The sequence below is a fragment of the Schistocerca cancellata genome, chromosome 7 (assembly GCF_023864275.1).
Source record: "Schistocerca cancellata isolate TAMUIC-IGC-003103 chromosome 7, iqSchCanc2.1, whole genome shotgun sequence".
NCBI classification, from domain to species: domain Eukaryota; kingdom Metazoa; phylum Arthropoda; class Insecta; order Orthoptera; family Acrididae; genus Schistocerca; species Schistocerca cancellata.
In genome coordinates this window covers 236,547,927-236,561,852 of record NC_064632.1, presented here as the reverse complement: position 1 = coordinate 236,561,852, position 13,926 = coordinate 236,547,927, and the positions used below count along the sequence as shown (strand labels likewise).

General features: G+C 41.5%; 1 protein-coding gene across 6 annotated transcripts in view; it reads right to left on the bottom strand.

Annotated features, from left to right (window-relative positions):
- LOC126092138 (dystrobrevin beta) overlaps window positions 1-13,926 on the bottom strand; it is a 630,369-nt gene that overhangs the window by 34,557 nt on the left and 581,886 nt on the right. The gene's annotated exons all lie outside the window — the stretch shown is intronic.

Here is a 13,926-nt window from a genome sequence, read left to right as displayed (position 1 = left end):
ACAGAGTGACCACAAAGAGAACTGCACACTTTCAACCAGTTTGCCACATGAAAGAGAGCTGTTTGGCTCACAAACAATGAATTAGGCACTGATCTGGAAGTACTTTTCCATTTTATTATAAAAACTTCAATGAATTGTTTTAAGTCTATAACCTATATGTGCAAACAATAATGTATATGTGCAAATGAAAAAAAAGTGTAATATTTCTGGACATCCACTTAAGATTCTTCGTAAATAAAGCAAAATTATGTGTGTGTGCAGGTTAAATAAAGACTTAACGGGCAGCAAGCAAAAGGCAGCTTTCTTTTAAACTCCTGTAATTTGTACACAACTGCTATGAAAATGACCTCCAAAAGAAACCTGTTATGTTTGAGCTCTGTATTACCCTACTTGTGGTATACAACAAAAGATGCAGTGATTGTCAACAAAATCATAGGTTATGAGAACTTTATCTCTATAAAGTTATTTTCTACAACAAGGAACTTCACTCTGTACACCAAACATCAGCTAACAACTTTTTAAAAGCAGCTTCAGAGATGACCAATTTAATGTTGCCAGTAAGCATCTAACACAATTAATTCACACTTGTGAAGTTAATAGTATAGCTCATACATGGTACATGCAATAATATCTGTAACCACTGCAGTGGAATGACTATCATCTAACAGTAGAACAGAAGCTGTAACATAAGCTACATGCTCTTTAACTGTTGACTATTTCTTGCAATTGAACTGTTTTTTTAAACAGTATGTTTGAATATTATATTCAGAAATTTGTTACACTTTCAAACCCATCCTTGCCCCATCTTCAAATTTTATCAAAGGCAAAAAGAAGTGTATGTAAAACAAAAGAAAGGCAACCACTCACCTACAGGTCTCTGATGTGTGACATATAGAAACAAGCAACAGAAAACCATATTTACACTAGCTTTCAAGCTCTTGCTCTTTCTCTAGTGAAACTACAGCAGATTCACACACACACACAATCACATGAGCACCCAAACAAACACCCGCAGGGAGACTGAATGTTCATTATTGATAGTAGTAGATGGAATTGGGGAGGGGATAGTGAAGGACACAAGAGGCAACAGAGTGGTAGTAGCATAGTGCAAGGCAGGTCTTTCAACATAGGAAAGCTGATCAGGAATAGAGCACATGGGAGGAAGAGGGGAGAAAGGTGGAGATGAAGAGAGAAGAGGCGGGAGGGGGGGCAGAGGTGGAAGGGGAGGGGGGGGCAGAGGTAGAGGCGGAGGGGGAGGGGGCAGAGGTAGAGGCGGTGGGGGGGCAGAGGTAGAGGCGGAGGTTGGGCAGAGGAGGTGGAGGGGGGGCAGAGGAGGTGGAGGGGTGGCAGAGGTAGAGGCATAGGGGTGGCAGAGGTAGAGGCATAGGGGGGGCAGAGGTAGAGGCAGAGGGGGGGCAGAGGTAGAGGCAGAGGCAGAGGGGGGCAGAGGTAGAGGCAGAGGCAGAGGGGGGGCAGAGGTAGAGGCAGAGGCAGAGGGGGGGCAGAGGTAGAGGCAGAGGGGGGGCAGAGGTAGAGGCAGAGGGGGGGCAGAGGTAGAGGCAGAGGGGGGGCAGAGGTAGAGGCGGAGGGGGGCAGAGGTATCGGGAGGGGAGGGAGAGATGGTAGGGTTGGTGTGGGTTTAGGGCAGGGGAAGGAGATGAGGAGGGGGAGAAGGGGGGAGGAGGATAGGGAGAAGGGTGGAGATAGTGGGGGAGGGAGAGGGAGGGAGGGCCCAAATTGGAGGCAGAAAGAGGATTGTTGCAGGCAGTACACAATCTGTACAGAGCAGGAGCCATGTGGACAGAAGAGTGAAGGGAAAATTTAAGGCAAGGCAATGGGAAATGGGTTAGTGTAGTTTTAGACTAGTGGGATTGTGAGAGTGTGGGATATACTGTATAAACAATTCCCAACTTTCTAGTTCAGAAAACTAATGCTGGGAGGGAGTATTCAACTCGCTTGCACAGTGAATCATCTGTTGATGCCATCTGTGTTGTTGTGTGTAGCATGTTAGGTAACTAGATGGTCAAGTATACTGTTTGTCACAGTTTGGCTGTGGGCCATTTTTGCGAGTAGTCAGTTGCTTACTTGCCATTCCAACATAGAATGCTGCACAGTAATTGCATAGTAGCTAACATATAACATGGCTGCTTTCACATGTGGCCCTGTCTTTTAAGGTTAGGAAATGCCTGCAATTGAACTGCGGTATGAAGTGGTTGGTGGGTGTATGGGATAGGTCTTACACCTGGGTTGACAATAATGGAAAGACCCACTGCAGGATTGGGAGCAAGGTTGGAATAAGTATGTTCTGTGAGTTGGGTGGGTGGTGGAACATAACTGTAGGTGATGGAGGTAGGATTCTTGGTAGGATATCCCTCATCTCAGGGCACAACGAGAGATAGTCAAAGACTTGGTGAAGGATGTGGATAAGCTTCTCAAGGACAGCGCAATACTATGTGATTAGAGGAGTGCTGATTGGTGTGCAGTAAACATTTTTACTGATGTCAGAGGAGGAGACAGTATGAGAGATCTGTTGGTGGATGAGCTGGATAGAATATGGTCGGTCAATAAAGCCTCTGATAAGGTTAAAAAAGGCAGGGCCACATATGAAAGCAGCCATTTTATATACCAGTAATGCTGGAATTACAATGAGGCATTCTATGTGGCCATGACAAGTAAATCACTGTATACTCACATGAATGACCACCACCAAACTTCGGCAAATTGGAGATCTGACCATCCAGTTTGCAACATGTTGTGCACCACAACATAAATGGCTTCAACAGTTGCTTCACTACATAGCCTTTTGGATATTCACTTCCATCACTAGTTCCAATGAATTGTGCATGTGGGAATTGTTGCTATAGCATATTCAACACTATTGCAGTCCCCCCTGGCCTAAACCTACATTAACATTTTTCCCATTGCCTTACCTTACATTTTCCCTTTTCTCTTCTGTCCACACCCTCCTCCACTCCTTCACCATCCAGATTACAACACTTTCCTCTCACCCCTCCTTTCCACTCAGATCCCTTTCTCTCTTCCCTCACTGCCCCCCGTTTCTCTCTCCATCTCCACCTTCCTTTCCATTCCATTCCTCCCCTCCCGCACTGTCCTCTTATATGCTCTAGCCCGTCTACTCCTTTTGTCTTTTTGTGCCATTGTCATCTGTCAAAAGACCTGCCTCGAACTATCCCGCTACCCTATCCATCCTCGTGAATCCTCCCTGCCCCCTCTCCACTTCCACCTGTCCAGGTTTTGCCTTTCCTTTATTTCCATTGTTGCAAAAACAGAACTACATAAGAAATACACAATTTTCTGAGAAAATGTGAAACAGGTGTTTGAAACTTTGAAGAGTCAATACTATTATGTTGCATATCAGATTAAAGGGCAATTAAGAAATTTAAAATTCCATCAGAATAATTTCTATAGATTTGATAGTTTTGGAGTTATACTTTAATTTACTCCCCAAAATGTTTTGAAAACTTCACAATTTTTTGTATTTTGAAATATCAAAACAAAAGTCAAAAGATTATGAAAAGGTGTTAAAATGTGCAGTATTTGCTAACTGCACAGGTACAGTCAAATTTTACAAAATTGTCTGGGAAATTAGGGCCCAATAATTAAGCAAAACTACTTGAGCTGATACAGGACACAGATTAAGTTTCTATGATATCTTTGTCTCACGTTAATGTATAGCTTGACTTTCCTCCCATCCCTGAAGATATTTCTCCTTGAAGAGATCTGAGGAACACAGTGAGTGAGTGAGTGAGTGAATGAATGAATGATCAGGCACTTCATTATGAATTCTTGGTGAATAAAGGCATGCGACATCCACAAAACATAACACAGACCACCTCAATGTTCTCACATCTTCTCCATGTGTTGTCTGAGCACATTGATGTCATCAACTGTGGAGTGACCCTTGGTATTCAACAAATATTTCTCCTACTAGCAGCTGGATTCTATCCACTACACATTTGTATAGCATATTACAGAGAAATTTAACAATAGTGACATCCTCCTTCTAAATCAAAAAGCTGATAACTGTTTTCCATTCTTCTGGAATTTCTTCCACAGTCCATATCATCTTGACTAGTTAGTGAAGGTCTCTCTTGGAATTTCCATCCTCCCTCTTCAAGAAGTCTGCCTGGATCCCATCCTCACCTGCATTTTTGTTTTTCTTCAGCTTTCTTATTTGTTTCCTCCAATGTGAATGGAAAATACTTTGAGTGTAGGTTGACTTGATACTGAAACTCAGATTGTTGGAATGACCACAGTTGAGAAGATTACCAACGTACTGAAACTTCCTAGAAGATTAAAACTGTGTGCTGTACCGAGATTTAAGCCTGGGACCTTTGTTTGCCTTTCATGGGCAAGTGCTCTACCAACTGAGCTATCCAAGCATGACTCACATTCTGGCCCACAGCTTTAATTCTACCTGTATCTCATCTCCAACCTTCCAAACTTCACAGAAGTTCTCCAGCATATTTTGTGGTACTAGCACTCCTGGAAGAAAGGACATTCCAAAGACATGCCTTAGTCACAGCCTGGGGCTCTGTTTTCAGAATGAAATTTCCACTCTGCAGTGGACTGTGCACTGGTTTGAAACTTCCTGACTAATTAAAACTGTGTGCCTGGCTGGGTCCAAACCTGGGACATTTGCCTTTTGTAGTCAAGTGCTCAACTGACTGAGGTATCCAAGCACTACTCATGACCTATCCCACAGCTTTACATTCACCAGCACCTCATCTTCAAAAATCAGTATCTCAAAATGAGATACTGGCAGAAGTGAAGCTGTGGAGTGGGTTGTGACTCTTGCTTCCATAGCTCAGTTAGTAGAGCACATGCCCATGAAAGGCAAAGGTCTCAGGTTTTAGTCCCAGTCCAGCACACAGTTTTAATCTGCCCGGAAGTTTCAAATCAGTGCACACTCCACTGTAGAGTGATAATTCATTCTACTGAAGTACTGTTTCCATTTCAGTGCAATCTTCCACTCATTGGTCATGATTCTTTCAGTATTATGCTTGATGAGCTCTCTCAAAGAACTTAACCTCTAAAGTCTTCTTCATCCTCCTCAACCAGTCCTTTGAAATACAAAGTAAAAAATGGCGAAAAATTTTGAATGTGATTGAATACTTTCTTATCACGGGGATATAGTCACAACAAATCAACACTTGAATTATACTTACTTTGCAAACTTACCAATTGTGTTCTTGTCAGTGAATGATTTGCCATTCACAATGGAGATTCAGTGTCTCTTTCTCAGAAGGAAGTCTGTCACATGTTGTGAGATGATTTTTAAGGTATAGAAGATACAGCATCTGCACGCATATCCTCCTATTCTGTCATGTGTAAGGCAACTGATTTTTCATGGGCAATGCTCAGGCATACTAACTCCCTCACTTCATGCAGCAATGATCTTCCATAGTGACACTACATGATGATATAAGAAAAGCAATATCTGAAAGGAGTTTGAATAGTTCCCACACTTTGTAATTCCTAGGGTGTGAAACAACTGTGCATTTGTAGGCCTAGATTATCATAATGTTGACACTGTGGCTCTCATTTCAGGTGTTCTCCAATTCCCATGGAATTGCATCTCTTAATATTACCAAACTTTTGAAGATTATCTATTTGATGAATATAAATAATGCTTTTTCAGCACTTAGAATTTGGTTCCTCCATTATTTTATTTCATGAGTCAAATTTATTTGTTGTGTGTATTACAATTCATTTCATGCTTGGACAGCATCAAAGTACATAAGATTTTGTAGGAAGGTTCTGTCTTAAACCTTGGAGAAATAGCTCTTGTACCAGTACACACATTGATTAAACAATACTACAAGCATATTTTTATTTGCTCCTCTCGATCATTAAAGATGTATTCTTTAGTAAACTCATATTTTGTTGATCAGTTGAACTTTTTTTTATCTGTTTGCCGACAGCTTCGGTTACTTGAGCTGGAATACTAATCTAGCTCAAAAAACTTAACGAAAGTTACAGAAGAAAATATCTTACAACAACTGCTACTTGTTTTCATTTCCATTCAAAATAAACAAGTTTTGCATACTCAGTAAACCATACAGTACATTACTGAGTGTTGATTAAAAATAAAAATAGACCAGTTGAGGGTGAATAACTATTGAAAAATCCTGAAGGACCTACTGGATGGGTGTTATTGTATACAAATCTGCAATATGCTCATGGATACAGATGAAAATTGATCAGATGTGGAGAGTAGGGTAGCCTTCTTGATTCAGAATCTGTTCCAGAGCATGGACAAAAAAATCTGAATGCAAGGACAATGAATGTGAGAATAGACAAACTTGAAGGACAATTTAGACAAGCAATGTGTCGAATAACCAGCAATCCCTGAACATATACACACAAGCTATGGGAAGAGTGTTCAAGTGCTTAGGGAAGAAATTTAAATAGGCTAACAGTAAGTTAAAGCAGTAGGTAGAACGTGCAACAAAACAATATGCAAAACTGGAACTCTCAAATCTGAAATATTGAAGGAAGTATCAAAATTTCTGAAATAAGCAATTATAATGGCAAGGGAATAACAACACAGTAAGGTGCAATCCCCCTGATGAACCATACACCTTGTGGTGGTGGTGAGGCTTGCGAGCGCTTCAGCGATACAGATAGCCGTACCATAGGTGCGACCACAACGAAGGGTGTCTGTTGAGAGTCCAGACAAACATGTGGTCCCTGAAGAGAGGCAGCAGCCTTTTCAGTAACTGCTGGGGCAACAGTCTCAATGATTGACTGATCTGGCCTTGTAACATTAACCAAAACGGCCTTGCTGTGCTGATGCTGCGAATGGCTGAAAGCGAGGGGAAACTACAGTCATAATTTTTCCCGAGGGCATGCAGGTTTATTGTATGGTTAAATGATGGTGGCGTCCTCTTGGGTAAAATATTCTGGAGGTAAAATAGTCCCCATTCGGACCTCTGGGTGGGGACTACTCTGGAGGTAGTTGTTATCAGGAGAATGAAAACTGGAGTTCTATGGATCAGAGCACGGAATGTCATATCCCTTAATGGGGCAGGTAGTTTAGAAAATTTAAAAATGGAAAGGGATAATTTAAAGTTAGATACAGTGACAATTAGTGAAGTTTGTTGGCAGGAGGAACAAGACTTCTGGTCAGGTGAATACAGAATTATAAATAAAAATCAAATAGGGGTAATGCTGGAGAAGATATAATAATGAATATAAAAATAGGAGCATGGATAAGCTGCTACAAACAGCACAGTGAATGCATTATTGTAGCCAAGATAGACACAAAGCCCATGCCTGCCAAATTTGTACAAGTCTATATGCCAACACTCTGCCGATGATGAACAGAATGAAGAAATGTATAAGGTGAGAAAAGAAATTATTCAGACAGTGAGCCAGCATGTCATTACATAACAGAAGAGATATTGAATTTAACTGATGAAAGGAGAAAATTTTAAAATGCAGTTAATGAAGCAAGCAAAAAGGAATACGAATATCTTAAAAATGAGATCGTCAGGAAGTGTAAAATGGCTAAGAAACGATGGCTAGAGAACAAATGTAAGGATTTAGAATCGTATATCACTACAGGTAAAATAGATACTGCCTACAGGAAAATTAAAGAGATCTTTGGAGAAAAGAGAACCTCTTGTATGAATATAAAGAGGTCAGATGGAAACCCAATTCTAAGCAAAGAAGGGAAAGCAGAAAGTTGGAAGGAGTATACAAAGGATCTACACAAGGGTGATGTACTTGAAGACAATATTATGGAAATGGAAGAGGATATAGATGAATATGCAATGGGAGACCAGACACTGGATGAATAATTTGACAATGCACTGAAAGATCTAAGTCGAAACAAGGCCCCAGGAGCAGACACCATTCCATAAGACCTACTGATAGCCTTGGGAGAGCCAACCATGACTGAACTATACCATCTGGTGAGCAAGATGTATGAGACAGGCGAAATACCCTTAGACTTCAAGAAAAATATAATAATTCCAATCCCAAAGAAAGGAGGTGTCAACAGGTGTGAAACTTACTGAACTATCAGTTTAATAAATCATGACTGCAAAATACTAACACAAATTCTTTACAAATGAATGGAAAACCTGGTAGAAGCTGATCTCAGAGAAGATCAGTTTGGATTCCGTAGAAATGTTGTAACAGACGAGGCGATACTGGCCCTACGCCTTATGTTACAAGATAGATTAATGAAAGGCAAACCTACATTTCTAGCATTTGTAGACTTAGAGGAAGCTTTTGACAGTGCTGACTGGAATACTCTCTTCCAAATTCTGAAGGTGGTAAGGGTAAAATGCATGGAGTGAAAGGCTATTTACAATTTGTACAGAAAGCAGATGGCAGGTGTAAGAGTTGAGGGGCACAAAAGGGAAGCAGAAGAAGAGAAATTTGTTAACATCGAGTATAGATTTAAGTGTCAGGAAGTCTTTTCTGAAAATATTTGTATGCAGTGTAGCCATGTATGGAAGTGAAACATGGACAATAAATATTTCAGACATGAAGAGAACAGAAGCTTTCGAAATGCTTTGCTACTGAAGAATGCTGAAGATTAGATGGGTAGATCATGTAACTAATGAAGAGGTACTGAATAGAATTGGTGAGAAGAGGAATTTGTGGCACAACTTGACTAGAAGAAGGGATCAGTTGGCAGGACATGTTCTGAGGCATCACCAGATTAGTACTGGAGGTAATTGTGGAGGGTAAAAATCGTAGACGGAGACCAAGAGATGAATACACTAAGCAGTTTCAGAAGGATGTAGGTTGCAGTAGTTGCTCAGAGATGAAAAAGCTTGCACAGTATAGAGTAGCATGGAGAGCTGCATCAAACCAGTCTCTGGACTAAAGACCACAACAACACAACAAGGTGCAACTTTGTGCACTTCAAAGAATACTGGAAAAATTGATATTCAAGAAGAGAGGAAAACTAGGATAGCAGGTTTCCTACCTTTAAATCCAAAGGTGCCAGCCACCCTTCTAAAACCCTTTAATGGTAAGAAAAAGAAATTCCAGATTGGTGATAAATCTAGAAAGGGAAGCTACTTGGTGTCTGGGAGTGGAAGTTTTGCATCACTGCTAAGGTTTCCAGAATTTTAAAGAATTCTGAAGGCGCCAAAAGAAAGTCAATTACTGGGTCCTGATAAATAATACAAGAGTTGCTGTAGCTAGTATTTTCTTTAGATGGCATCTCAATCATGCAACGTATTTGGAATAGGGAACTAAAGAAAGTTTTCTCATCAAAATTTTAATTGGTCACCAGCCAGTCACATCAAAGTGAAGCTCACTGGCAAGCACTGCAGGCAAATTAATAATATTTTGGACTATCTAGAGCAGTTAGATAGAGTGAAGAGTTCTTATTACTGACCAGATGAACATTATGGAAGACTAACATGGGAAGAGAATGCAGTGACAGGAATACAGAAAATAACTTTTATTTGTGCCAAGAGAAGAAAAACTTACAACACAAGATGTTAGTAAAATGCTTTTTCAGTGTCTGTTCGGGTGCATTAGAATTGATATCTTCATAAAATAGAGAATGTTTAACATAATTATGTAAACTGATGACTAAATTGCAAGAATATCTGAAGGCAGCTCTGTTCGAAATGAAGAAAAAAATGCTATTTCTGTAAACATAAAGATTCTCTTAAAATTGGTTGTTAGTTCTGTACTGGCAGGATAACAGAAACAATGTGAATGTAGTAACATTATTGACAGCAAACTTCAAAATAAAATAAAATCAAATTGAGTCTCAAGAAACAAAAACTTGCATGATTCACAGGTCGGACTTTAAAGCTGTCAAAGTGATATTTAGTTCAGAGCATTACAGCAGGCTTTGAGATACCCTTCATTACTTATATGGCTCATGGTCCCTCATATCTTTCCCTTTGCTGTGTTTTTATCTCCTCTGCAAATGTTAACCAACCTTTTCTTGTTTGTCTTTTGATAAGTTAATATCAACTATGTGGATGTTTTTTCAGATAATATAGTTTTACAGATCAGTAACACTTATGAGTCTACAGTGGAATTGCTGTGATTGTAGAGTAAACCTGTGCCCTCAGTTTGTTTACAGCTGCAGATAAACTGCTGACAGTAAACTTAAAAGTCATTATCCTTAAATAAAGAACTAGTTCCATTCCAAATTCGAGATATACACCAGTTTTCCAAATGATTTCATTAACATTCACCACTGTTGTGATCTTTGTCATTTTATATGTCAAGTGTCCAAAGCAATATAATCTTACTAGTGAATGCAACAATGTTTTGCAATTGCTAAATATGTATTGGAATCGGATATACAACCTGGTCTCCTAATCCCCCCTCCATCTCCACTCCCTCCCCATCTCTCCAACTGTATCTTCCTCCTTATGACCATCCCCTTTTTCTAACCTTGAGCCTTGTTTGTTTGTATTGCAAATCAAAACCTTGACTGAGAAATAAAGTTGCTTAAAATGAGTGGGTAAAGCAGTTGGGATTATTGTTATATGGGATGTGAGAGAGATCCCAGCTGCTGGAGCTGTGAGGATAGTGGCTCCAATAACAGCATTTTGCATAGTTTTAATCTGTGAATGGGTAGGATTACAAAGATTTGGACAATTCAAATTCTGTAACAGTATACTAACCATAAGCCAATAAGCCTTAAATACAAATTCCCTGTTTTCTGTTAAAACCAACTGTGAGGAAGGAAACAAAAACAGCATAAAATTTTTGTTTAAAGTTATATATAAGGAGATATGGGAGAAAAATTTGTCTAATAGTATATATATATATATATATATATATATATGAATATAATAGAGGGAAACATTCCACGTGGGAAAAATATATCTAAAAAGAAAGATGATGAAACTTACCAAACAAAAGCGCTGGCAGGTCGATAGACACACAAACAAACACAAACATACACACAAAATTCCAGCTTTCGCAACCAATGGTTGCCTCGTCAGGAAAGAGGGAAGGAGAAGGAAAGACAAAAGGATATGGGTTTTAAGGGAGAGGGTAAGGAGTCATTCCAATCCCGGGAGCGGAAAGACTTACCTTAGGGGGAAAAAAGGACAGGTATACACTCGCACACACACACATATCCATCCCCACATACACAGACACAAGCAGACATTTGTAAAGGCAAAGAGTTTGCCTTTACAAATGTCTGCTTTTGTCTGTGTATGTGTGGATGGATATGTGTGTGTGTGCGCGAGTGTATACCTGTCCTTTTTTCCCCCTAAGGTAAGTCTTTCCGCTCCCGGGATTGGAATGACTCCTTACCCTCTCCCTTAAAACCCATATCCTTTTGTCTTTCCTTCTCCTTCCCTCTTTCCTGACGAGGCAACCGTTGGTTGCGAAAGCTGGAATTTTGTGTGTATGTTTGTGTTTGTTTGTGTGTCTATCGACCTGCCAGCGCTTTTGTTTGGTAAGTTTCATCATCTTTCTTTATATATATATATATATATATATATATATATATATATATAAAAATAAGGCCTTTACAAATGTCTGCTTGTGTCTGTGTATGTGTGGATGGATATGTGTGTGTGTGCGCAAGTGTATACCTGTCCTTTTTTCCCCCTAAGGTAAGTCTTTCCGCTCCCGGGATTGGAATCTGCTGAAGCCCAGGCTATCCGTGATCTGAAGGCCGACCAATCCATCGTCATTCTTCCGGCGGACAAGGGTTCCACGACTGTGGTACTTGATCGTCGGGAGTATGTGGCTGAGGGACTGCGTCAGCTTTCAGACAACACTACTTACAAAGTTTGCCAAGGTAATCCCATTCCTGATGTCCAGGCGGAGCTTCAAGGAATCCTCAGAACCTTAGGCCCCCTACAAAACCTTTCACCTGACTCCATCAACCTCCTGACCCCACCAACACCCCGCACCCCCACCTTCTACCTTCTTCCCAAAATTCACAAACCCAATCATCCCGGCCGTCCCATTGTAGCTGGTTACCAAGCCCCCACAGAACGCATCTCTGCCTACGTAGATCAACACCTTCAACCCATTACTTGCAGTCTCCCATCCTTCATCAAAGACACCAACCACTCTCTCGAACGCCTGGAATCCCTACCCAGTCTGTTACCCCCGGAAACCATCCTTGTAACCATTGATGCCACTTCCTTATACACAAATATTCCGCATGTCCAGGGCCTCGCTGCGATGGAGCACTTCCTTTCACGCCGATCACCTGCCGCCCTACCTAAAACCTCTTTCCTCATTACCTTAGCCAGCTTCATCCTGACCCACAACTTCTTCACTTTTGAAGGCCAGACATACCAACAATTAAAGGGAACAGCCATGGGTACCAGGATGGCCCCCTCGTACGCCAACCTATTCATGGGTCGCTTAGAGGAAGCCTTCTTGGTTACCCAGGCCTGCCAACCCAAAGTTTGGTACAGATTTATTGATGACATTTTCATGATCTGGACTCACAGTGAAGAAGAACTCCAGAATTTCCTCTCCAACCTCAACTCCTTTGGTTCCATCAGATTCACCTGGTCCTACTCTAAATCCCATGCCACTTTCCTTGACGTTGACCTCCACCTGTCCAATGGCCAGCTTCACACGTCCGTCCACATCAAACCCACCAACAAGCAACAGTACCTCCATTATGACAGCTGCCACCCATTCCACATCAAACGGTCCCTTCCCTACAGCCTAGGTCTTCGTGGCAAACGAATCTGCTCCAGTCCGGAATCCTTGAACCATTACACCAACAACCTGAAAACAGCTTTTGCATCCCGTAACTACCCTCCCGACCTGGTACAGAAGCAAATAACCAGAGCCACTTCCTCATCTCCTCAAACCCGGAACCTTCCACAGAAGAACCCCAAAAGTGCCCCACTTGTGACAGGATACTTTCCGGGACTGGATCAGATTCTGAATGTGGCTCTCCAGCAGGGATACGACTTCCTCAAATCCTGCCCTGAAATGAGATCCATCCTTCATGAAATCCTCCCCACTCCACCAAGAGTGTCTTTCCGCCGTCCACCTAACCTTCGTAACCTCTTAGTTCATCCCTATGAAATCGCCAAACCACCTTCCCTACCCTCTGGCTCCTACCCCTGTAACCGCCCCCGGTGTAAGACCTGTCCCATGCACCCTCCCACCACCACCTATTCCAGTCCTGTAACCCGGAAGGTGTACACGATCAAAGGCAGAGCCACGTGTGAAAGCACCCACGTGATTTACCAACTGACCTGCCTACACTGTGAAGCGTTCTATGTGGGAATGACCAGCAACAAACTGTCCATTCGCATGAATGGACACAGGCAGACAGTGTTTGTTGGTAATGAGGATCACCCTGTGGCTAAACATGCCTTGGTGCACGGCCAGCACATCTTGGCACAGTGTTACACCGTCCGGGTTATCTGGATACTTCCCACTAACACCAACCTGTCAGAACTCCGGAGATGGGAACTTGCCCTTCAGCATATCCTCTCTTCTCGCTATCCGCCAGGCCTCAATCTCCGCTAATTCCTAATTTCAATCTGCCGCCGCTCATACCTCACCTGTCTTTCAACATCATCTTTGCCTCTATACTTCCGTCCCGACTGACATCTCTGCTCAAACTCTTTGCCTTTACAAATGTCTGCTTGTGTCTTGTGTGTATGGATGGATATGTGTGTGTGTGCGAGTGTATACCTGTCCTTTTTTCCCCCTAAGGTAAGTCTTTCCGCTCCCGGGATTGGAATGACTCCTTACCCTCTCCCTTAAAACCCATATCCTTTTGTCTTTCCTTCTCCTTCCCTCTTTCCTGACGAGGCAACCGTTGGTTGCGAAAGCTAGAGTTTTGTGTGTACGTTTGTGTTTATTTGTGTTTCTATCGACCTGCCAGCGCTTTTGTTAGGTAAGTCTCATCATCTTTCTTTTTAAATAATTTTCCCACGTGGAATGTTTCCCTCTATTATATTCATA